The sequence below is a fragment of the Triturus cristatus genome, chromosome 6 (assembly GCF_964204655.1).
Source record: "Triturus cristatus chromosome 6, aTriCri1.1, whole genome shotgun sequence".
Taxonomy (NCBI): domain Eukaryota; kingdom Metazoa; phylum Chordata; class Amphibia; order Caudata; family Salamandridae; genus Triturus; species Triturus cristatus.
In genome coordinates this window covers 211,107,566-211,132,938 of record NC_140589.1, presented here as the reverse complement: position 1 = coordinate 211,132,938, position 25,373 = coordinate 211,107,566, and the positions used below count along the sequence as shown (strand labels likewise).

Below are 25,373 nucleotides of genomic sequence, written 5' to 3'. Positions count from 1 at the left end.
GGACCAAAAGTGGACCGATCTGCCCCCAGGGGGGCAGAAAAGTCTGTGCTCAAATTCTCCCCCAGGGAAGCGACCCTTGCCCAAGGGGTCGCTTCCCATAACGATATTACAAAATACCCCGGTGTCTAGTGGGCTTTTCTGCCCCCCCTGGGGGCAGAAACGGACCGAAAGTGGACCGATCTGCCCCCAGGGGGGGCAGAAAAGTCTGTGCTGAAATTCTCCCCCAGGGAAGCGACCCTTGCCCAAGGGGTCGCTTCCCATAACGATATAACAAAATTCCCTGGTGTCTAGTGGGCTTTTCTGCCCCCCCGGGGGCAGAAACGGACCGAAAGTGGACCGATCTGCCCCCAGGGGGGGCAGAAAAGTCTGTGCTGAAATTCTCCCCAGGGAAGCGACCCTTGCCCAAGGGGTCGCTTCCCATAACGATATAACAAAATTCCCTGGTGTCTAGTGGGCTTTTCTGCCCCCCCTGGGGGCAGAAACGGACCGAAAGTGGACCGATCTGCCCCCAGGGGGGGCAGAAAAGTCTTTCACAAATTCACCCCCAGGGAAGCGACCCTTGCCCAAGGGGTCGCTTCCAAAATGGCCAAAAACAACATCCCTGGGGTCTAGTGGGGGCATTCCTGTCCCACGATCGCGACGCTGTGCGCGATCGTGGGACAGGAATGCCCAGCATTGAGACATCAGGGGAGAGGAAATACTCTTTCCTCTCCCCCGATGCCTCAAGGCCCTGTAATTCCGCCCCCCCCCCCGCAACACAGCACCAAAACACTTACCCTTCCCGTTGGACGCGCTGGAAGAAATGAATTCCAGCGCGTCCAACGCTTCCTGATGACGCCGGCGCGCGCTGTGCGCGCTGACGTCATCAGGAAGTGTGGGGGGCTCGGGGGTGGCAGCGGAAACTCTTCCGCTGCCATCCCCCTCTGTGGGGGCACGATCGATGCCCCAGGGGGGGAGCGCCAGCGCTTCTCCCAGGGGCTGTGCTCATGACGGAGCGGTTCCGTCATGAGCACAGCTCAACCGATGCTCATGACGGAACCGTTCCGTCATGAGCATCGAAGGGGTTAAAATAAAAAAATGTACATAGCTATTATTTCTTTCAAGAACTTAACACATTTTAAATGTATTATTTGCACATTAATTTAAAAAAAAATCCATTAAAACTTCTGGTAACAGACTTACAAACAAAACTGTGCAACTATCCCATTTAACCACAGTAATGCACTACATAATAAAGTTTTTGTTGTAAACAAATGAGTAACATTAGCATTTTGTATATGTAAACAAACTTGCCACCATTTTGAGTGGTGGAGACGCACTTAACATTGACAAATACTATTTTACCATCTAAAATGACGGACGCCTGACCTCAGTTGACTGGGAAGTGGGAGTAAAACTCCAGGACGGACACAGCCATAGGCTAACGTGTGTGAAAGCAGCATACGATAGCCAATGGACGAGTACGTCGTGTACATGTATGCGGCGTTGCAAAAAAAAGCTCACTTGCCCCCTAATACTACAGCCAACAACACCTCCTCAACTTTTGCTGCTGTTCTCGCCCTCTGGAAGCCACGATGCCCAGGAAAGCAGGTCACAGGTCTCCATGCTTCTCGCCAGAGGAGCTAGAGTTGCTGGCTGTGAAGGCTCCTGTCCTGGTTCAGCCAGCTGTATGGCTCATAAGAGGAACAGGTACATGTTTAAAAGGAATTTGTAATTCTGACCAGCTTGTTTTTTTAAAAGCACAAGCCAGAATGCCCCTTATAGTTTCTGAGTGAAGTGTAGTGATTGTAGTGATATAGAACAATGATGGTGTGTATTTTTAAACACATTATAATCAGACAACACCACAATATTAGTATGTGTTGTGTGTTTGATGCCGTATATTTTATTTGGTGTATATATATATATATATATATATATATATATATATATATTATCTACTAATGGGGCGCTCCGCTCAGCTCCTACCCTGAAAGTCTCGGGGTGATTCGTCAAGCGGGGGCTGAGAAAAAAGGGGGGTCCCAAAACGCTTTTCCCCATGCATTTTCCCATAGGACCTTTAGTCGAAGGTACAGCCCGAACGGCTGAACAGAATTACTAGAAATTTGGCAAAGAGGTAGTCCTCAGGTCAGGGATGTGCCTTTTGCATATAAGGTGTCAATCTGTTCACTGGTTCCTGAGAAAATTGCAGTTAAAAGTACATAAATATCTATAAGCGCGCACCGTGCGCGAGCGTAATTCTGATTGGTGGTTACATGTCAGTCAACATTCGAATCGGTCGAAATCAGGAAGTGTCGTCCGCCATTTTGTGTGTGACAGTGAAAAAGAAAGGTGGAGAATGTGAAAAGGGGGCAGGGTACAGAGTTCCTGACCCCCTAGCCTTTGTCAGGGGGACCCTGAAGTACCCCGAAGGGTGAAAAAAACATTAATTTCTTTTTTTTAAATCGCGAGGTGCGCGCACCGTGCGCGCACCGTCACGAGGTGCGCGCACCGTGCGCGTACGGCGGAAAAAAATCATTAAAAAAATAGAATTAAAAATCAAATTTAAGTGTTTAGATGTTAGGTGGCTCTAAAAAGAGCCGTTGTGTTAATTGAGGAACAGAGGAAGAAAAAAATGAAAAAGATTATGGGGTGCCGCATGTGTGCTGCTGTATCTTGCTCTCTATTAGGGGAATTGCACGCATTGCACTGTATATGCACCCTCTTGAACAGAGGGTGTATATCCAGAGGAACAGAAGCAGGTGAAGCTGCCGCCGCAGATGAAGTGCTCGGCTGAGCTGCCGATGATGTGCTCAGCTGAGCTGCTGCGGATGTGCTCGGCTGAGCTGCTGGAGGGTTGTCTCTAGCAGCTCGAGCAAAAGCCACAGGATGTACTCCTTTAACGTGCCTGATCATAGTGAAAATACTAAAAGAGTATTTCTTTTTAGGATCTCCTCTTGATAAGACAACACCACAAATAGTGCAGGTGACTTTTGGAGCATTTACCTTCTTCTGCCCCTCTGGAAATGTAAATAATTACCATATAAAAGAGTCTTTCTGTTTCCTCTGTCTCTGTTGCACAAGGGTCGCCTGCTCACTCCCAGAAGATGACTGCTGCTCTGCCATTCTCAAGTACTGGAGTACTGGAAAGGCTGCTCAGCTCCTTCTCCCAGGGAATCAGAAGAAATAATGAGGGGAGTGGGTGTGGTGTTGGAAGTTTCTGGAACTGAAACTACTATAAACCAATGAAAAGTGTTGTTTCTTAATCACATGACCTGAAACTAATATAAACCAATGAAAAGTGTTGTTTCTTAATCACAGGACTTGCCGTGCGCGCACGGTGCGCGCACGGAGCACGCGCAAATGCGCGTACGGAGCACGCGTGTACGGAGCATGCGCGCATGCGCGTACGGAGCACGCGCGTATGGAGCACGCACGACGTACGCATGTGCACGTGGAGCACGTACGCATGCGCACACGGAGCACGTACGCATGCGCGCACCGTGCGCGCACGGTCAAAAACCCTTACAAAATTTTTTTTCAAGTGTTTATAAGTTTATAGAAGATATTAACTATGCTGTTCAACTTTATCCAAATTTAAAAAAGAAAGAGCTGAGCCATTCCATATTACAGGATACAGTCAATCTTTAACTATACATAGGTAACTTATTGTAAAATAAATATTTTAAAAATATAATAATACATTCATAAAGTAGCATTTAAAAAACCTTGCAAATTCACTGAAAAAAACCATAGGTTTCACACACGTTATAGTTAGGAATTAGCATTTAAAAAACCTTGCAAATTCACTGAAAAAACCATAGGTTTCACACATGTTATAGTTAGCTGGACATTTCACTCGTACAAAACCATTGAAATTCCCCCGTTATAGTTAGTTCAGCTAACTATAACTCGCGCGCCCGCAATCCACTGCTGATGACGTCACATATTACATCACTCATGACATGGTCAGTGACATCACTCATGAGATCACTGATGACATCTCAAATGACATCACTGATGACATCACTGATGACATCATCCTTGTGTAAGAGTGGCAGACCTCTTCTTATCCAAATATAAACTTTGATACACACATTGAAAAATACAAACTAAGGTTTTGAATACTATAGAGATACCAATACCAGTTAGAACAACCTATTCAGTAATTCCAAAATCTACATGCGCATCCACTCATTCATCAACACTTCTATATAGTCACTCATACATGTACTCAGTCATCATATGTACTCATACACCTATACATCCTATTACACACGTACACTCATACATAGAGTTACTCACACACATGCTCACACATGCAAATAAACATCCATTTACTTGCATGTACATCTATACACACACCAGTACACTTACTTCTACAGAAACGTACACATACTTACTCTCTAAAACAATCACTTATAGAAACACATACTTATTTATACAGGAACTCTTCCAATTTCTCACTCTCATATATCCTCACTTATATACATCAATACTCACATATACTAGTTCAAAACATATGGACTTACTCATAAAGACACTATTGAGACAGTCATTCACTCTCTTACTCACCCATACACACACTCATCCACCCATACTGTCCTGCTCACATACTGTCTTCAAAATACATACAAACAGTGAGTCACTCATTCATGCATCCATACGCTAAGTAACATCCCCCAATGAACCATACAGACACTCATAATGATACTCTAAAAACGAACTAATAACCCATATACACACACATGTAGCTATTTACCAACTGTAAACGGGACACAGCATCTCAGGAGGAGGCACGGGATAACCAGGACTGGTGGTTACCTACACCCCCACTATCTTATTCTTTTGCCCACCCACAGGACGATTGGGGTATGTGCGAGAATACTGAAGTGGATACAGATTACGAGACGGGTCCCTTTAAGCGGCACTGCCTGTTCGCAGAAGCCACGCCCCCGTCATCACGTGGTTACACAGGATTGGATATTGGGGCGGAAGACCAGAGCACGGCGTGTGACATCACCAAAGAGTGGATTCCGGGAGGCGAGGAGCGGAGACGGAGATCAGAGACCGGAGGAGACGACCCAGCGGCGCTACTAGACGGGGACTCCACGACGGAGCCTAGAGGAAAGCCAGGAGGCCAACGTACTCACGCAGCGCCGCGCCACTCTCCTGGAGGAGGGTGGTTACCCCAGGTACGGGAGCGGGTCAGGGGCTTGATGGGGTGGCGAAAGAGCCTTTAGACCGCCGTATTCCCTTTTCTTTTCCCCTACCCCTGCACTACTCACACGTGACACTGAGTTCGTTGTACAGCACTATTACACAAGAGTAGGTGTATCCTCACTCCCGGTCCCGGTGTTAGGGTGTATACGTAACGCACCGTAGAGTCCTAACGGTCCTTTTCTCCCTTCCTTCACATACGTCCTGAGGGTCCTGGAGTACCGGAGTGCCAGCGGAGAACGCCCCCATAGCCGGAGAGAGGACCAACACCAACGTTGCAACCACGGAGCCATCAAAGAAGGAGGAGAGACTGCCTAGCAGATTTAGACGTGTGACTTCCACAATAAAACCTTACGTTAAACGACCTGGTCTGCGTGCTGTTAATCCCACACCTCTACACCAACCCATGCAGCCACTTAAACACAAAGCAAGACGCTGATACAGATATTTAAATATTTAAACATTACTCACTAATACTTGTATTCAATAAGATACTGTTAATAAGTCAGTTATACAATTAATTTTACAAAAAAAACCATCCATTTAGACACTTATTTACCCATTTTTTCTTCCATTAACCTTTAGATATACATATATAAAAAAATTTATTTTTCAGAAAGACACACATTCACTGGATGATGTCATCAGTGATGTCATTTGAGATGTCATCAGTGATGTCATGAGTGATGTCACTGACCATGTCATGAGTGATGTAATATGTGACGTCATCAGCAGTGGATTGCGGGCGCGCGAGTTATAGTTAGCTGAACTAACTATAACGGGGGAATTTCAATGGTTTTGTACGAGTGAAATGTCCAGCTAACTATAACATGTGTGAAACCTATGGTTTTTTCAGTGAATTTGCAAGGTTTTTTAAATGCTAATTCCTAACTATAACGTGTGTGAAACCTATGTTTTTTTTTGTGAATATATATATATATATATACCCCTCCCTACACCATACACTTTATACAGGTGATCCTATGAGCAGATTAGTAATCTATGCTGGTAACATCATTTGTATAAATAGCATTTTTCTTAGTAATATTATTATTATTGTGGATTCCAATTGGTCCAGGAAGAAAATATGATTCACAATATTTAAGAGAGCAAGCAAACTGAATTAACAGTGTAAAGCTGACATTTTATCCCAGCAGGCAACAGTCAAACAGTAGCTCATCTATCCCACAGCCATACTAGTCAGTGGAGCGAGTCGGCTCACTTGAGCAGTGACACATGTATGCAATTTGCACTTGCGTTATTTGCACATATATAACCGCTATTTGCACATGCATAAACTTTGCACATTTTTGTCTATACCCAGCAACTGGAGTATATTATATAGACAATGGAGCTGTGGTGACATTATTAAGACCACAGTATCAACCTCAGGGGGTTACGTGTATGCAATTTGTATTTGTCATTTGCACTTGCTCATTTTGCACATTTAGAACTGTACTGAACAATAATAGTGTGGGTATTTTAGTAAAATCCCTTGGCATGGTACTTATGGTTCCTGTAACATTCAATTACGACCTGCAAACTTTCTGATTATTATTCTATAATCTGACTGGCTGGTGATCATTTGTTTCCCCTTTGCTCTCTCGTTTTTCATGCAAAAATCAATAATTGTGTTTTTCGATTGTGTTATTAGCCATTGGTGTATTTTACCTAATATATTGCTAAATGTGATGTTTGTATACCAGCATTTGATGTATTGATACATTATATTTTTTCTATGTCTATTGGCTCAGCGATCACCTGACTTGCACCTAAGCACTTTATAATCCTATGGGCTGTCTGAGTCAGCGTCATGTGATCAAGGCCTTTCTGAGGCCGAAACGCGTCATGGCGGTGCTTGCCATACCTGTGGATTAAATTATTTGCACCGATAATACTGGGTCCGCTTCGTCCTTTTCTACCAGCTTGAATACTGTGGCGAAGTTCCTGTATATATATATATATATATATATATATATATATATATATATATATATATATATATATATATATATATATATATATATATATATATATATATATTATCAACGCTCCAAGGTGCCCACAGGTCAAGGACGCACTCCGCAGTAGTTTCGAATCGGGAAAGGGCCACTTCACAGCCCGATTTACCATCGTGAAAGAACTCACCAACCCCAGTGCCAACACCAACGACATCCCGCCCTCACAAGAACTGTGCGACTCCCTGGCCACCTTCTTTCACCGCAAGATCATCGACATCCACAACAGTTTTAACGTGCCGCCCGGCCCGGCCACGGCAGACCCCATCCCGACCAACACCAACCTACTGACCTCCTGGGCCCACGTTAGCGACACTGAAACACGCAAGACAATGAACTCCATCCACTCAGGATCGCCAGCAGACCCCTGCCCACACCACGTGTTCAACAAAGCAGACGCTACCATCGCACCCCAACTACAAAAGGTCATTAACATCTCCTTCGACTCAGCGACATTCCCGGAAAGCTGGAAACACGCCGAAATCAACGCCCTCCTCAAAAAGCCCAAGGCGGGCCCCAAAGACATCAAGAACCACCGGCCCATCTCCCTGCTCCCCTTCCCGGCGAAAGTCATAGAGAAGATCGCCAACATACAGCTGACCCGCCACCTCGAAGATAACAGTCTTCTAGACCCGTCGCAATCCGGATTCAGACAGAACCATAGCACCGAGACAGCCCTCATCGCCGCCACAGACGACATCCGACGCCAACTAGACAACGGCGAAACCTCTGCCCTCATCCTCCTGGACCTGTCAGCCGCCTTCGACACAGTCTGCCACCGCACACTAAGAACGCGCCTCCAAGAAGCCAGAATTCAGGATAAAGCCCTGGACTGGACCTCCTCCTTCCTCACTGGTAGAACCCAGAGAGTCCGCCTCCCACCCTACAGAGCCGAAGCAACCGACCTCATCTGCGGCGTTCCCCAGGGCTCATCCCTCAGCCCGACACTATTCAACATCTACATGGCCCCCCTCGCACAAGTGGCCCACCAACACGACCTGAACATCATCTCCTACGCCGACGATACCCAGCTCATCCTCTCCCTCACCAAGGACCCGCACACCGCCAAAACCAACCTACATGAGGGTATGAAGGTCGTCGCCGAGTGGATGAGGAATTGCCGCCTGAAGCTGAATTCGGATAAGACGGAAGTCCTCATCCTTGGCCCTTCCCCTGTCTGCCTGGGACGACTCCTGGTGGCCAACTACACTAGGAACAGCACCGACACCCACAGACCACGCACGCAACCTGGGATTCATTCTCGACTCCTCCCTCTCCATGTCCAAGCAGGTCAACGCCGTCTCCCCCTCTTGCTTCAACACCCTCCGCATGCTTCGCAGGATCTACAAGTGGATCCGGATCGAAACCAGAAGAACGGTGACCCAAGCCCTCGTCAGCAGCCGGCTGGACTACGGCAATGCACTCTACGCTGGAATCCCAACCAAACACCTACAGCGACTACAACGCATCCAGAACGCCTTAGCCTGCCTGATCCTCAACCTCCCACGTCGCAGCCACATCACCCCCCACCTAAGAGACCTGCACTGGCTCCCCGTCAACAAGAGGATCACCCTCAAACTCCTCACCCAGGCACACAAAGCACTCCATAACTCCGGACCAACATACTTGAACAGCAGACTCAACTTCTACACCCCCGCCGCCAGCTCCGCTCTGCAAGCCTCGCCCTCGCCGCCGTCCCCTGAATCCAACGAACCACCGCCGGAGGCAGATCCTTCACCTACATTGCGGCCAAGACCTGGAACTCCCTCCCCACCCACCTGCGGCAGACCCAGGACCTGCTCACCTTCAGGAGGCTCCTCAAGACCTGGCTCTTCGAGCAGTAGCAGCAGACCCCCCCCCCCTTCAGCACCTTGAGACCCTCGCGGGTGTGTAGCGCGCTTTATAAATACTGTGATTGATTGATTGATTGATGTAACTTCAGCCATCCAGTTAAATTGATGTTAGCCTAACGCGTTTCTGAGCCGCAGCTCGTCTTCAGAGGCTTTTAACTGAGTTCGTGCTTTGGACACTCCCACACAATTAACATAATTGACGTCCTCAGATGGACGGATCAGATAACTTTCACCACAATGTATTGTGGGACTTGCAGTCCGTGTCCCAAATAGTTCCTCACTGGCGCACATAATTTAAAGCTGTTCCCCGTGGGAGGCCCTACCATAGGCCTCGGGGTGCGTGTATCCCATAAATCCCTGACTGCTGCTCCACAAAGAGACCAGGCATGATTCCGAGCCTCATGGCCCCCAATGATGGAGGGGTGGTACATCCTTCGAGGCTGAGCTGCCGCGTAATATCAACGCTCCAAGGTGCCCACAGGTCAAGGACGCACTCCGCAGTAGTTTCGAATCGGGCAAGGGCCACTTCACAATCCAATGTAACTTCAGCCATCCAGTTAAATTGATGTTAGCCTAACGCATTTCTGAGCCGCCGCTAGTCTTCAGAGGCTTTTAACTGAGTTTGTGCTTTGGACACTCCCACACAATTAACATAATTGATGTCCTCAGATGGACGGATCAGATGACTTTCACCACAATGTATTGTGGGACTAGCAGTCCGTGTCCCAAATAGTTCCTCAATGGCGCACATAATTTAAAGCTGTTGCCCAGTGCGCAGCCCTACCATGGGCCTCGGGGTGCATGTATCCCATAAATCCCTGACTGCTGCTCCACAAAGAGACCAGGCATTATTCCGAGCCTCGTGGCCCCCAATGATGGCGGGGTGGTGCATCCTTCGCGGCTGAGCTGCCGCGTAATATCAACGTTCCAAGGTGCCCACAGGTCAAGGACGCACTCCGCAGTAGTTTTGAATCGGGCAAGGGCCACTTCACAGCCTGATGTAACTTCAGCCATCCAGTTAAATTGAGGTTAGCCTAACGCGTTTCTGAGCCGCCGCTCGTATTCAGAGGCTTTTAACTGAGTTTGTGCTTTGGACACTCCCACACATTTAACATAATTGACGTCCTCAGATGGACGGATCAGATGACTTTCACCACAATGTATTGTGGGACTTGCAATCCGTGTCCCAAATAGTTGCTCAATGGCGCACATAATTTAAAGCTTCTCGGGGCCTCGGGTGCGTGTATCCCATAAATCCCTGACTGCTGCTCCACAAAGAGACCAGATATAGATATATACACAAGTATCCAAAAACTGTTCCAACCCCGCAAATCACGAGCGAGCGGGGATCGTCTGGCAAGGACCTCTTGAAGAACATCCGTTAGGAAATCAAATCAGGAACACACCAAATTGAAGTGCAAGTGCATATTTAATGATCAGCACAATTACTCCAGGGATTGTTCGGACATAATGCCCGCCACTGACACGTTTCGCTTGCCATGTGAATTCTACCAAAGTAACATTTTTTATTTTGAAAACACATTATGTTTTGTCAATCTTAGTTAATACAAATTAACATACATATTTATTTTACATACCAAATAAAAATAAATATTTACTATTTGTATTTTCCCACAGATAACAATTTGATTGTTGTAATACATGAAAGTTGATAAAAATTAATAAAGAAATTTAAACAAAAAAAATCTCACAGATGCCTAGATTAGGTGTCTCCAACTAGTCAATTGCGAGCTACAGGTAGCTCCCAGACATGTTCATAGTAGTTCACAGCATTGAGTTCATTTTTAAATGAGCACAAGGTAATAATTTCTTTTCAAAGTTAAGTGAAGTTCATTTTACATTATAATTATCAGGCTGCAGATAGCAGGGCCTGATAATAAGCAGTGCTCAGTCAGATTTATGTCCCAGGCTGGGGCTAGACCACAGAGGTGAACAACTGAAGCACTGCGGTATTTAACTCTTAAATAAAAGTTCTTGTCAACCCAATAATGGAGCTGTGAACAAAATGATGTTCCTGAATGCTTTTAAATGGAAGAAAATTTAAATGGAAAGTAATCTTAATAAATAAGTTAACTTTTCATTTCAATTTTCTCCCATTTCTACGTGTCACATTATAAACAGCAGGTCCCTTGCTCACAGTAGCCAGTAGACACTGTGCCATAAGTATAATGGAAATATACAGCCTTTTTTACATGAGAGAATTTAAAGTGCAGAAAAATGGTCCATTATTTGAACTTTTGGGCAGAATTGTTTACTGCACTTTAAATTTCTCCCATTTAAAAAAGATTATTTTGTATGTTTGAGTAATTCATGTAACGGTGCCATATATGGTGAAAGATATGTCCTTTGCTGCAAGTACATACAACACAGGCTCTCAGTCACTGGCACAAATATTACACATTCATCACAACACATGTTCATACTTGCCCAAAGATCGTGCTCTCACTGACACACATAATAAACGAAACTCTATGTTACCAATACCCAAACAGGTTATTTGATGACTAGTGTTCACACACTAAATCTGGGTGATACACTCAGAGGTAGTCTTTACAGCACATGAGGTATAACACCTCTCTATCCTTTATACTCTGTGTTCTCTAGTTATTACATTTTCACTTTTAGATTTTAATGGAGACTACTCTACAGAAAGTTGTCGAAACGGACGCGTTTCAGACTTCAATTTCTTCTGGCCTCTTCAGGACAAGGGCAATGGAACCAGTCTATTACAACTGGAATATCAAGAAACGGTTGCACTTAAAGCACCATCTTCATAAGGGGTACAATCCCTGAATCCAAAAAACCCCCTCGGGTTGAACCTCAACCCGAGGTACAATCACCTTTCTCAATGGTGACTGTATGCTCCCAACGAGCCTTCGTATCCCTCGTACCGATATTGGTGAAGCAGTCTGCTGCAGCCGAATTCTTAGTCCTCTCTAATGGCATTTCCACTTGGGAGAAAAACAAAAAGTCACAGAAACTTTTTGTTCTTTCACTTATTGTATCCATACAGGTCAACGCCCATCAACAGAAGACCATCTGGAAGGCCATCGGCAAGAAGCTGTGGACCGGGGGGGTCTAGATGTGGCGCAGCATCCATTGCAGGAAGAGTTCCTTTCATTTTTTGTATCCATACAGGGCAACACCCATCAAAAGAAGGCAATATGGAAGGCCATCTTCAAGAAGCTTCAGACCCTGGGAGTCTACCAGCTGCGCAGCATCCATTGCAGGAAGAGGTCCATTGCAAGGAAGGACCTACGACGCTGGACCAAAAAGTAATCTGAAGTCCAGCAATGCTACTCCTCCCAACATGGAAAGCGCATGCACCACACCATGACCCTCTGATGGCCTGCATACTTGCAGTGGCCTTTCCCCAGCTTGATGGGCAGTTGAGAGTCAACAGCAGCATCAATAGGATAAGATCTTGCTTGAGTTTAAAATGTTAAATAACTATTTTTTGTTACAGCAACAAATTATGGCATCAACATTAAGGTCAACACATGCCCATCGCACAAGAAGATTTCTTGAAGGTGTACATTTTGCATAAGGTGTATGATGATTTGTTATGGATATTAATTTGTGGAAAAAAGATTCCAGCAGATTTTTGATCACTACCAAAGGGCTGTTTTGTGCTGACACATGCCTGCCTAAACAACAAATATACATGAGTTTTTTTGATGTCATAAGGGACAGTTGTACCAAACAGCCACAGGTTATAATTGCATCAGGTGTGATGCTCCTTCACTATTGTGAATGATGTTACATTAGCCCTATTACAGGTGACATAGCATACAATGCACTTATGATAAAGTGGATGTTCAAAATGTCACATTGGTGAGTTGGTATAATAAACAAACAATGTGAGTATGTATGTGAGCCAAAATGACTAAAAACATCAGGTTTACATGGCTACATTTTTTATTATAAACATATCACGAATATGTTGTGAATCAAAAATACTATTTTATTTATGTTAAAAGTGACAGATTTGCATGCTGTCTTACTCCTTCACAAACGTGCATGTAAACCAGTCTGTTTTTTTGAGAAAAGATTTTGAGAGGCATACATTTTATTTTTTTAAACTGACTGGAATGTGTACACATTGTTGACAGAGTAACACATACCCCAAAACATTTTTTAAATGTCCTTTGTTATGTCTAGATGATAAATCAATAATTAAAATAAATAGATACTTAAAGGGACTTTTGCAGATAGAATGTCCTGTCACATATATGTTGGAGAATCCCATCTGGAAAACTCAACATCAGGCACAACTCATGACTCAGTAGGAAATTGTAGAAATGCATCACTGTTTAATCTGTTGCATATTGTAATTTGCATTTTATTTTTGATTTAACATTTTTATATGAAGCTGTGTATAAAATATTTACTGTGTAATGTTGTACCAATATTTGCCTAAAGTTAAAGTTTTTTAATTCACAATGGTAAACAAACTGGAAATAACTTGATATATTTTGGAGTGAAATGTAAATATATTTTTGCTCTGCACTAAAGTGATTGGAAATGTATCAAACCCTAAGTATTTACCTATGCTGTAGAAGTCATTTGTAAATCCTAACAAAATATTTCCGAATTTCTTCAACAGCATAAGTTTATACATAGGGAGTGAAACATCGATAAGAAAATTCAGTACTGAATCCATATATTATTTTTAACATTTGAAATATACTCAAATTACTTGAAGTAAGTGTTACCATTGTGAAATACCCAAACAAAGGAAACAGGCTTTCATTTTATACAAATATTGGTACAACATTGCAGTAATTGTTAACATACATAGATTAATATTTTCATTTTTATGAATGAAAACGATTTCGTTTTTTTTGCCTTGTACACACACTGTGCAAAGGTCATTTTGTGTTATATTATTTTTGGGGACAACTATTCTCTATTGTAAACAACAAATAAGAAAAATTCAGAGGTGTCATACAGTTCCTGGAGACAATTTAAGATGGTTAAGAGACAAGATCATAAATGATATAGGAGCAATAATGGGAAATTACAAAACTGTGACCAAATGTTTTCTGAGAATGCTCATTACATGCATGAGATAATGATAAAAATGAACCATAGTCTGAGAACCTTAAAGCAGGTGAAATATGAAAATTAAAAAATGTTTTGTGAAAAAACGTAATGATCAGTTTTATTTACACAGATCCAATAAACTCGAGCAGGTGAAGGGGACATTGGCCACGAAGGCGGGGGAAGCAGCTGGCCCCTGTGTTTTGGCTGATGAGACCACAGACAATGCCTTGGAGGGTGACAGGACTTCAACAGAGGCCACCAGCTTGTCATCATCTTCAGAGGCCTCCACAAGTGAGTAGCACCTAGTGGTGACGGATTCTAAAGAAAATGTACCACCTGCATCTTTATCCACCACCCAGAGACCCATCTGCGCCTTCCCTCTTGCTTCCCCTATGTGCCAAACCCGACCCCTTAAAAGGCTGGGGTCTTCTTTGCCACAGGCTTCCCACCCCCTGCCCCTGTCCCCCGGTTGCGCTAAGTGAGGAGGTTATTGACCTCTTATGTAGCATCTCTGTAGGCCAGACTGTGAAAGTGAATGCTATCCAGGATTTAGTTGCCAAATACAACAGATACAGATGATTGCATTTCTGGATGTCATTTTCAGTTCAATGTCTGGAATGCAGAGATCGCTTGCGAAGATAGCCTCCTCACTTACCGTGGCCTCCCAACCAGCCCAACCTTGTGCCCCAACTCATGCCCCTTCCTCATCCCAAATCCCAAGTCCTAGCCCCATCCCAAGCACACTCACTTCTTTGCAGGCACCCACTACAACAGACACAGGAAGCACACTCACACACACACATAAACACAAACACACAAAGAAAAGCTAGCAAGCCCCCAAACAACATACAGACACTACTGACACTACAACCAAAATTCACCTCACCCATAACCACATCCGCAAGCACCACAACCACATCCAGAAGCACCACAGCCACCACCACAACCACTATCACCAGCACACCCACAAGCATCACAACCACCACACCCACACCACCAGCACACCCACAAGCACCACCTCAACCACCAGCACACCCACAAGCAGCACAACCACCAGCACACCCACAGGCACCACCACATCCACAAGCACCACAATCACCTCAACAGCACAGTCATCCAAACACACACCTACATGTAAAACAACACCAACCAAACACAAATGCACACACTCACCCGTATACAAAACACCTGAGAAACCACACACATCAAAACATACACCAGACCCACATGCTACTACACACATACATCCACACGCACCAAAACCACCTCAACAGCACACTCATCCAAACCAACACCCTCACACACAAGCACACTGACACACAAAACAACTCCCACCAAACACAAACACACATTCACCCGAACAACATACACCTGCCACGAAATGCACACCCAAACATACACAACATACACCAGACTCACATGCGACTGCAAAACCAACAGACACACACACATCACCCACTGCAGCTCCCTCTACCTCCCAAGACAAATCCTCTCCCACCCCTCCAATACACACTCCTACTCCTGAATTTGTGTATTACATCTCTCTAGCCCCTATCAAACCTAAACCCACCCCTCCCAAGAAAGATCCTTGAAGTCTCTGTTCTGTGCCCACTAGATGCCCCTTCCTGAAGAGGTTCCCCTTTGGAAGTCTGTTTAGGAGGCTGGTTTGGGGCAACACTTCAACATCATGTATTGGGGACAATCACTTTTTCTTTACTGGTTTATGTTTTGCAATAAAATATATCAATTTGAGAAAAGTATCTAAAATCTTAATAAAAAATATTTTTATTTCACCAAATTTGTCTTGACATAATTCTTCATTTACAATTCTTAGATTTCTAAAACTGTTAATGATGAAAATGTGATTTACATATTTTAAATTACAATCACAAACAGGAAATGCAACAGTATTTTTAAATGTTTAATTTGTAAAATCCATACACTAGTAAGAAATGTATGTGATGGACATTTACATTTTGGTGCAAGCATTCATCATGATGATGGACACCAGCAACGGAATTTAATTTAATTTTTATTTGTACTTGATAAGTGATAAAAAATTAAACACTTATGCATTACACCTTAAAATAATAATGACACAAATAACATTTAATAACATACAGGAAATGCACTAGATAAGGGGAAATGTTACATTGATAAATTTATTAATTGATTAAAGTTTGGAACTAACATTGACTTTACAGTTATTTTAAATCATACATTTCACCTTGTCTAGTGCAATTTCTACAATACATTACATTTCCATTATCCCAATAATGTGTAATGCATATGTTTATGATTTTATAGTTTATGAATATTACGTTGACACACTTGTATGGTTACTTTTTGATTGATATCCATTTTTGTGTATGTGTCCATTATCATGAAGGCAGCTTGCACCAAATTTAAAAATAAAATAAAATTATACAGGTGTGTTTCTTTAAATTTCTCAGACAACGTTACACACATATGCATTACACATTGGTATGTTATTGCTAATAAGAGTGATTTCAAAATGTACGAGTCCAGAGCAAATGTAAACAGAGAAGTCAAAAGATAACAAGTAAAATAAAAGCTTACCTTAGATTCCTGTGACAACGAGGTTGAGTTGCTTCATGATCAAGTAGCAGCAGCAAAAGGCAGGACTGATGGGCTCCATGATGGAAAAGGAAGTGTGAAACAGAAAGAAAGTTAGTTTTGGCTTTATATCTGTTCCAATCCGCCAACTCAGGTGTGGAGGTTTCCCCACCACAGTTACGTCGATGGGAAGGCACATCGTGATTGGTCTGGCGGACAAACCGGCTATACTGCCTCCAACAGCCGCTTTTGCTATTGGCCCAGTCGAAGTGGGTGAAAGAATCTGGTGGAGACTGCGGCACTCTGGCGCTCTTTCATCCATCAACCCGCCAGCATCTAAACAGAGCGAGTGTACCGCCTACTAGGCAGACAGAGAATCTGACGAATGGAGTTCTGACACTAATAATATCCGACATGCCCTTGTTGAAAAACAATGCACCTTTGTGGCACTACTCAAATGAACATTATTTTTAATCAGAAACTATTTATCCAGTACATGGGAGAAGTCTGGGTATCCAAGCATTGAGTATGCACGTAAATGCATCTGTTGTGTTTAGCAACAATGGATGTTAGTCTTATCAAAATTACTATCCCAGGCCATTTAGATATTCCCTACTAATTATGAACTCCTGAAACCATAAATCTGTCCATGATGTTGATTAGGCCTTTGTGAGTCACATATTCTGTCAGTGGACACCCCAGCCTTACACGGAGCCGAGAGCAGCTGTTGATTTAGTTGACTGTTAAAAGACTCTTTGGGTCCAAGCTACGTTCAGAAAATTGGACAGAGGAATTCACCAAAATTATATTGGGATACACTGCAATACCTATTGCTCCTCACTTGAAAGTAGTACGTTTTCCCCCAAACTCAAGGGACAAATGACCGGATTTTCTTTAATTCAACCAACATATCACGATGACTTTCCTCATCCTCTGCCAACATCTGATAGAAAATGAAATGCAAGAACAAAGCTTTCCCCTTGTTCTTTGAAATAAATTTTCCTCCACAATTTGGCCATAGAGGGTAGTTCGTGTTACTTCCCAAGGACTCCTCAAAGGTGTTCATCGCTTTGGTTCAGTCCAGAGCGGAGTGGTTGGTTCTAAGTCATCTCCGCTCCCCATTGATGGAGATGATAAGTAATGCAACTGCAGCTCTATTGTGTTCCAACGATGACACCAAGCACAGGTTCAGTAAGGAAAGAGAAACCTTCTGAACCCTCAGAGACGATCATAAGCCCTCAGAGATGATCATGAGCCTTTGGTGGTAAATGTCTACCCTATTTGCTTTGATAGTATAACGTCAAGGGTACTGTGAGAAGGTAAAGGCAAGTGATGAAGTCACATGTCAGTGGCCCTACACAAACTCAAAACCTCAAAGACAGACCCCCATCAAACCAGCCTGTAACTAATCATGTTATTCTAGTAAGTACCTAAATGGTGGTGGGAAGTTGCCTAATTACATATAGAAACGTAAGTGTAGGACACATTCATTTTTTTATACAATGAAATATTTCCAATATTTGAAAACATTAAATAAGCCAATCACACTCACTTCCACAATGGACGCAGCGACACCTACCCACGTTATGTTATCTTATGTTATATGCATTTATTACGCGCACAGATACTCAAGAGTGTCCCAGCGCGAATCTATAAAGGTAGTGTGCTCATCATCGAACAAAAAGAAAGGTTTTCAGTTTTTTCCTAAACACCCCCAAATCCTGGATGTTACGCAAACTCAGCGGAAGTGTGTTCCATGCAGTAGCTGCCTTCACTGTGAATGAGCCACCTCCGATCCTCTGTCGCTTAAAGCGAGGGACATGAACAAAATACAAAGACGCGGAGCGCAAAGCCCGCCCAGGTACATAAAAAGCGATCCGCTTCTGAAGATAGACAGGCCCACTGCCATGAAGTGCCTGGTGGACCAAAATCAGTAGCTTAAATTTAACTCTAGCGGCTACTGGTAGCCAGTGGTACAAATGGAGCTGGCTCTGTACACTGTCCCTAGAGGACAGCCCAGATAACAATCTAGCAGCAGTATTCTGGACTACCTGCAGTTTCTTTAACATATAGCCCGGAATACCAGAGAAAAGGGCATTAGCATAATCTAAACGGGACATAATCAGTGCGCATATAAGTGTTTGTCTCGCTGCTATTGGCAGAAGGGGGAAAAAACTTCTAAATGATTTAAGCAAACCGAAGCAGCCACCAACAATCTTCTTGATGTGTATCTCAAACGAGAGACGCTCATCAAACCAAACCCCAAGATTCTTTGCCGATTTCTCTGAAGATATTGGACAGGGGTATTCAGGTGGCCAAAGTTGCTCTTGGAAATTCGGAGGGAACATACCAAATAGTAGAACCTTCGATTTCCCTTCATTACACTTAAGCTTTGCCTCCGCCATCCAGTTAAAAACTGAGGCCAGGCAAGTTTGTGCCTGAGATACCGAGCCCACCTCTCCCTTCCAGGTGAATAGTAACTGGGTGTCGTCGCGTATGCCATCACCTTAGCTCCCAATCCTTCCGCTAGATAGATCAATGGGGTCATGTAGATATTGAATAGAAGGGGGCTAAGGGCAGACCTTTGCGGGACTCCCGTTGAGACCCTCTGTGGGGAAGAGGAAAAAGGTGGAATCCATATCTGCTCCGTCCGGGCTTCCAAAAAGAAGCGAAGCCATTCCCATACCGCCCCTGATATCCCAATCCTAGCCAGGCGAGATAGGAGCAATGGGTGGGGGACCGACCGGAACATCCTCTACCTGGGCACTCTGAGAGGTAAAGGTTGCTTGGATGCCTATAATCTTATCCCTAAAAGCTCGGGAGAGAGTGTCACACCAAGAGGAAGAAGAAGGCATTACACTAGCTTGCGCCACAGGAGCCATGAAGCTCTGAACAATGGTGTATAGTTCCCTGGCGTTGTTATTTGCTGCTTCGATACGGGGTGAGTAGAATAGCCCTTTAGCCAGTTTAATTGAAGCATAATAGGCCTTCTGCCTACAAGACACACAATGGTAGCTATCAACTCTCTCAAACCCGATGGGCAGCAACATCACATAGCTCATACACTCTTCCCCTACATCTATGCAGAACATCTCACTTAGAATCCTTACACTCAACGTGCGGGGACTCAATAACCCAATCGGAGGCAGGGCAGAGCTGTCATTTTTGGAAAATTTGAGAGCAGACATTTGCCTCCTACAAGAGACTCACCTGCTCGCCAGGGAATGTAACCGCCTTAGATACCCCGCTTTCCCCCACCAATTTTTTTACTCAGCCTCAACAAAAACAGTTGGAGTAGCCATACTGGTGGTGCGCTCCTTCCGGGGGAGGGTAGAACAGAAAGTGTCTGAACTTAGAGGGACGCTCCTCACCTTTTGCTTCACTATTGGGGGCAGGTCCCTATTGATAGGTTCACTCTACGCCCCGAACGGCGGGCAAGAAGCATTTCTCAGTACAGCACTAGCAGAGGTAATGTAAACCAACGAGAGACAGGTTCTTCTGGGTGGACTCAACCTAGTTTTTGATAATGCATTAGATAGGTTGGCACAGAGACATGAGCAGGCAGGAGCTTTGTCGCGCATGGCTCAGGGATCTGGGGCTGGAGGATCTATGGAGGGTCTCCCATCCCCACTCCTGGGAATACTCCTTCTTCTGTAACGCACATAAGGCATACACCCGATTGGATTTTTTTTTGTTGGGCACAAGGGACGTATGGGCACTTATGACAGAGACAGAGATCCTCACAGCTGCTCTTTCAGACCATGCGGCTGTGACAATTTCACTGCTCCTCCCCCCCAGTAGACCACCCCACAGACATTGGCATTTACAAAACACCATGTTGCAAAGCAAGGATGTAATAGCGCAGATCCTACAAGTAATCACGGACTACTTATTACACAATTCCATTCCCGATGTCTCTCCCACAGTGCTATGGGAAGCGTTCAAAACAGTAATAAAGGGGGAATTTATTGTGATCTTAGCTGCGGCAATAAGATCCTCAAAGAGAAAATGAAAGCCCTTTTCAAACAAATCAGAGAACTGGAGCGCATCCACCAACGCAAGGGCGCCCTGAGAGATTGGTGCCAACAATATGATACTTGTTCCTAGTATCTATAAATTTGAACTGGGCAGAATATGCCGCTCTCCGCCTGCGCCACTCTTTCTATGTGGGCGGGGACAAATGTGGTCTCCTTCTGGTTAAAAAACTGTGAGTCCGGCTGCAAGAGTAGGGGATCGACTCAATACACAGGCTCGGGGAAGAACTGGTACCAGTTGATAAGGCCATGGCAAGTACCTTCAAGGACTTTTACTCATGCCTGTACACAGGCCAATCCCTAGATGCCTCAGATGGTAAAAGGTATCTCTAATCAGTGCAAATGACATCTCTCACACCAGAACAAGCTGAAATGCATAATGGAGAGATACGCACTGAGGAAGTTATATCAGCCATCTCTAGGCTAAAACCAGCTAAGTCCCCAGGCCCTGATGGGTACTCCTCAGCTTTTAACAAAATCTTCTGCCACACCCTAGCGCCCCTTTTGACTCGTCTGTTTAACACTTTTGCTAAACCCGGGGCGATCCTGGCCTCAATGCTGGCCGCCTCCATAGTCGTCATCCCCAAACCAGGAAAAGACACGTCGCAATGCAGCTCATATCAGCCTACCTCCCTCCTAAATGTAGATTTGAAGCTCTTCATGAGAAAACAGGCTCAATCCACATATGCCCTCCCTAATTGACCCAGACCAAGCGGGCTTTATCCCCCAGAGACAGACGAGCAACAACACTAAATGCATCCTCCATGTCATCGAGAAGGCCTTGTGTGCCTCAGGTGAATACATGCTGTTTGCAATCGATGCAGAAAACGCCTTCAATAGGGTTCACTGGCCTTATTTAGAACAGGTCTTCACCCATTTTGGCTTAGGGGAAAAGCTCAAGACTCAGATTTTAAATTGCTACCCCACACCCACAGCGACGGTTTGAATTAATGGCTACGCTTCCACACCCTTCCCGATTGGCAGAGGCGTGCGTCAGGGGTGTTCTTTATCACCCCTGATATGTGACCTCTACATGGAGCCAATGGCCCAGACAATCCAAGACCACTGCGAAATTACGGGGGGAACCTTTGGGGGCAATCAACATACCATAAATCCATATGTGGACGACGTGCTGGTGATATTAGACAAACCGGCCACCGCCTTGGCAGCCTTCTTGAGAGAACTTGAGACCTTCGGAAACGCCTCGGGCTTTCAGGTCAATGTTGAGAAATCGCAGGCCCTAAGCCTCTCCCTGCCTCCACTATTGGTGGAGCAACTGATGAGACAATACCCCATTCAATGTGTGCCAGAGGTGATCCCATACTTGGGGATCAACCTGGCTGCCACCACACAGTCCACTGCTTCACACACTACTCAGACAAATCCGTAGTGACCTGGGGAGGTGGAAGCATCACCAGATATCCTGGTTTGGAAGGGTGGCAGCAATGAAAATGACAATTCTCTCAAAGAAATTATACCTCTTCCAGACTCTTCCCCTACCACCGCCCACAGGCATGATCTCCAAACTCCAAACAGAGATGTTACAAGTTATCTGGCAGGGTAAGAGACCCTGAAAGAAGAAAGCCCTTGGCTATCTCCCTCCCCCTCCGGTGCCAGAGGCCTGGGCATCCCAGACCTTCAATTATATTGCCAGGCGGCACAGCTGCCCCATCTAGTCAAGTGGAACCAAGCCGAATCTGAGAAACACTGGTTGCTTCAGGATAGAGGTACCCTTCCTGAAGAGAACACATGGGCCTAAGAATATATATTTGTCACTGATCGCGGATAACTATGGAGGCTTGGGACCAGACTAGCATCTGACATGGACTGACCTCCTTCCCTTCTCCCATGGCACCATTACTGGACAATCCGGACTTTACCCTGGGGATGGGGGCGGAAGGGATTGCAAGGTGGCAACAATCAGCCTGCCGCTCCATGGGCCATTTCCTTGAAGTGGAGGGAGTGCTCTCCTTCCTCCAGATCTCTGAAGAGTACGGACTCCCTGAGACAGACCGACTCCATTACCTGCAACTACGACACTGGACTGTACATCCACAAACCAAACCTAACGCATAGCCGCACCTCACCCAGTATGAGAAATGGCTCCTCACTAAAACGACCAGACAAGAGGCTGATCTCCGAGATATAGGCACTCCTGAAACAACGCAATAGAAATATGCACAATGCGGGCCAGGCCAGGTGGGAGAGGAACCTGAGGAGGTTGTCGGGGGCCAAAGAATGGGAGGGAATATACTACAGAGCCAGGCATACAGCCAGTAATGTAGCCCTCACCGAAACACTCAAGAGAGTAGCCACATACTGGTATTACACCCTAGTACGACTCCACAGGGCCAACCCAACACAGAGCGCGGATTGTTGGTGCGGCTGTGGAACTCCAGGAACACTGGTGCAAATTTTCTGGGTCTGCCCGCAGCTTCTTCAATACTGGCCCAAGATACTAGATGACATAGATGCTCACCTTGACACCCAGCTGCCGCGATTCCCTGCATATGTACTCCTAGGTGGGATTGAGGTGGTAGAGGCGAGCACTGTGCCACTGACTGAATAAAGGAAAGATATTCTGCCAGGATAGTCCAAGTAATAGTAACAGTTGATGCTGTAGCAGTCCTGAAAGGTGAATAGGAAGTGGAAGCCCTGCAGAAAGGTTTGGTTGGTCCGCTCAGGATTGTATTAAAGGACTCAAAGGACAACTTCTGGAGGTTGGTGTTCTTCTGAGGAAATTCAGGTCACAATTTGTTTTCTCTGACTTTGAATTCAATCTTACAACCTGGGGTGGGTCTGTGGCCTGCGGGACAGCATGACGAGTCCTGGTGGAAGAGTCCAAGGGCAAGCGCTGTTGGGACAAGATGTGGCTGCTGAGTTATATTAAAAAGGGTGGATAGGGCTTGTACTTTTAACACAGGCCTGGGATGCTATACAAATAGTTGTTTAGCTATAAGAAGGATCAGAGTTAGCCGAGAACGTCCTTCCGGCCTGGTGTTACAGATTACCCCGCAGGACCCCCACAACCCCCACCGCCATCACGTCTCTGGATCCCTCAATGAGGGGGATGCTCTTGGTGTCCCTGGTCCTGGAGGAAGTAAGGAGGGTGTGCAGTGCAAGACATGCAGCGCAGTGGAACAAGAACAAACAGACATCTACCTGTGTGCAGATAAAAGGCTGAGTCAGGAAAAAGGCCTCCTTGGTCAGCCATCACATGTACACTTGTATTACCCGTGTGATCTGCACTTTAACCACAGCAAACTGACCCAAGTTCCCTACAGGCAGCCAACCTTATTTTAAAAGACGTTCACTATGAATTCTAGACCAGAACCAATTTAATGGAGTATTGGATCCACACTCAGGGTGCTGGTGCTGTCTGGGCGGGTGGTACTACCTGCAACTACTGTGGTGCGGCGCTGCTGTGTGTGCTGCTTGGCGGAGCGCTGCTCCTGCACTGTGGCTGGCCTGGACCCGCTTGGGGCACTTGCTGTATAGTTCCGGCCCGGGGATTTGCAGACTGCTCGGGGGAGGCTGCGTCCCCAGGACCCCGGTTTGTATCGCCCCCAGTCAGCGTGTCCCACCGCCCACATGGACATTTACATGGTTGTGGACTCATCCCCCCCCCCCTGAGCTGGACCTTGGGCAGATTTTCCCCTCGTCTCTACGTCCTTTCTTCCTCCTACCCCTTTACCCTATCCCCTTAACCTCCCTTGCTCCATTAACCTTGTCCCCTATGTTCTTTAAATGCTTTTCTTGATACTTATGTAACTTGTCACTGATGTAAAATTGTAACATTAGTGTTCCTCATGTAAAACGCTCGCTCCTATCCCCTCTTCCCCGAATCTCTCCCCTTACCTGCTACACCGCCTAGTCCCCTGTCCTTTGTGCTATTTGACTAAGCACTCCTTCTCCCCTTGTTGGGGAAAGATCCAATATTTATACTCTGGAGTCTCAGCGAACCCGCTGAGAGAGTCCACAGCGCCAAGGGAGCCACTCACAACTGAGGCATGGTATGGCCCCCCTTGCCAAAGCACTCCCTCTCCCCTTTTTGGGGAAGGATCCAGTATGTAGGCCTTGGAGTCTCAGAGACCCCTCTGAGAGAGTCCACTGCGTAAAGGGAGCCTCTCGCAACAGAGATGGGGAAATGATACCACTTCCCCTATGATCACAGCTTACTGGACTTTGGACGCAACTTTGACTCGTCTACAGGTTTGCGTCCCCATCCCCCTCCTCTTTCCACGCTGTGTCTCTCCCCCTCCCCTTCTCTTTCCCTCCTTCATTCTCTGTCTACTTCCCCTGCTCCTAACCCCCTCTCCTGAATCTCTCCCCTTGCCTGCTTTTTCCCTTACGTATATGTGCTTATTGTTTATCTCAACCTTACTAGTAACTATGTTGCCATGCTCTAATAACTGTGTAACCTTTGTAACGATGTAACCTGCAACTATGATCTTATACTCATGTAAAGCGCTCTGATACCTCCGGGTCTAGCCAGCGCTATATAAAACCTTTAAAATAAATAAAATAAATCCTCTAACGTATCCTTTGAAAAAGAGGGCAGCAGATCGGCCTGGCTTTGGGAGCAGCCATACAGAACATCCTCATACACTGGGGCACTCCGCAAA

The 25,373-nt window shown here is 45.3% G+C and overlaps 1 protein-coding gene across 1 annotated transcript in view; it reads right to left on the bottom strand.

The window, feature by feature from the left end:
• SLC25A27 (solute carrier family 25 member 27) overlaps nucleotides 1–16,781 on the bottom strand; it is a 267,214-nt gene extending 250,433 nt beyond the window's left edge. The window contains exon 1 of the mRNA XM_085610548.1: nucleotides 16,718–16,781. The gene's annotated coding sequence lies outside the window, so the exon portion shown is untranslated. The remainder of the gene's footprint in view (nucleotides 1–16,717) is intronic.
• Nucleotides 16,782–25,373: the final 8,592 nt, after the last annotated feature.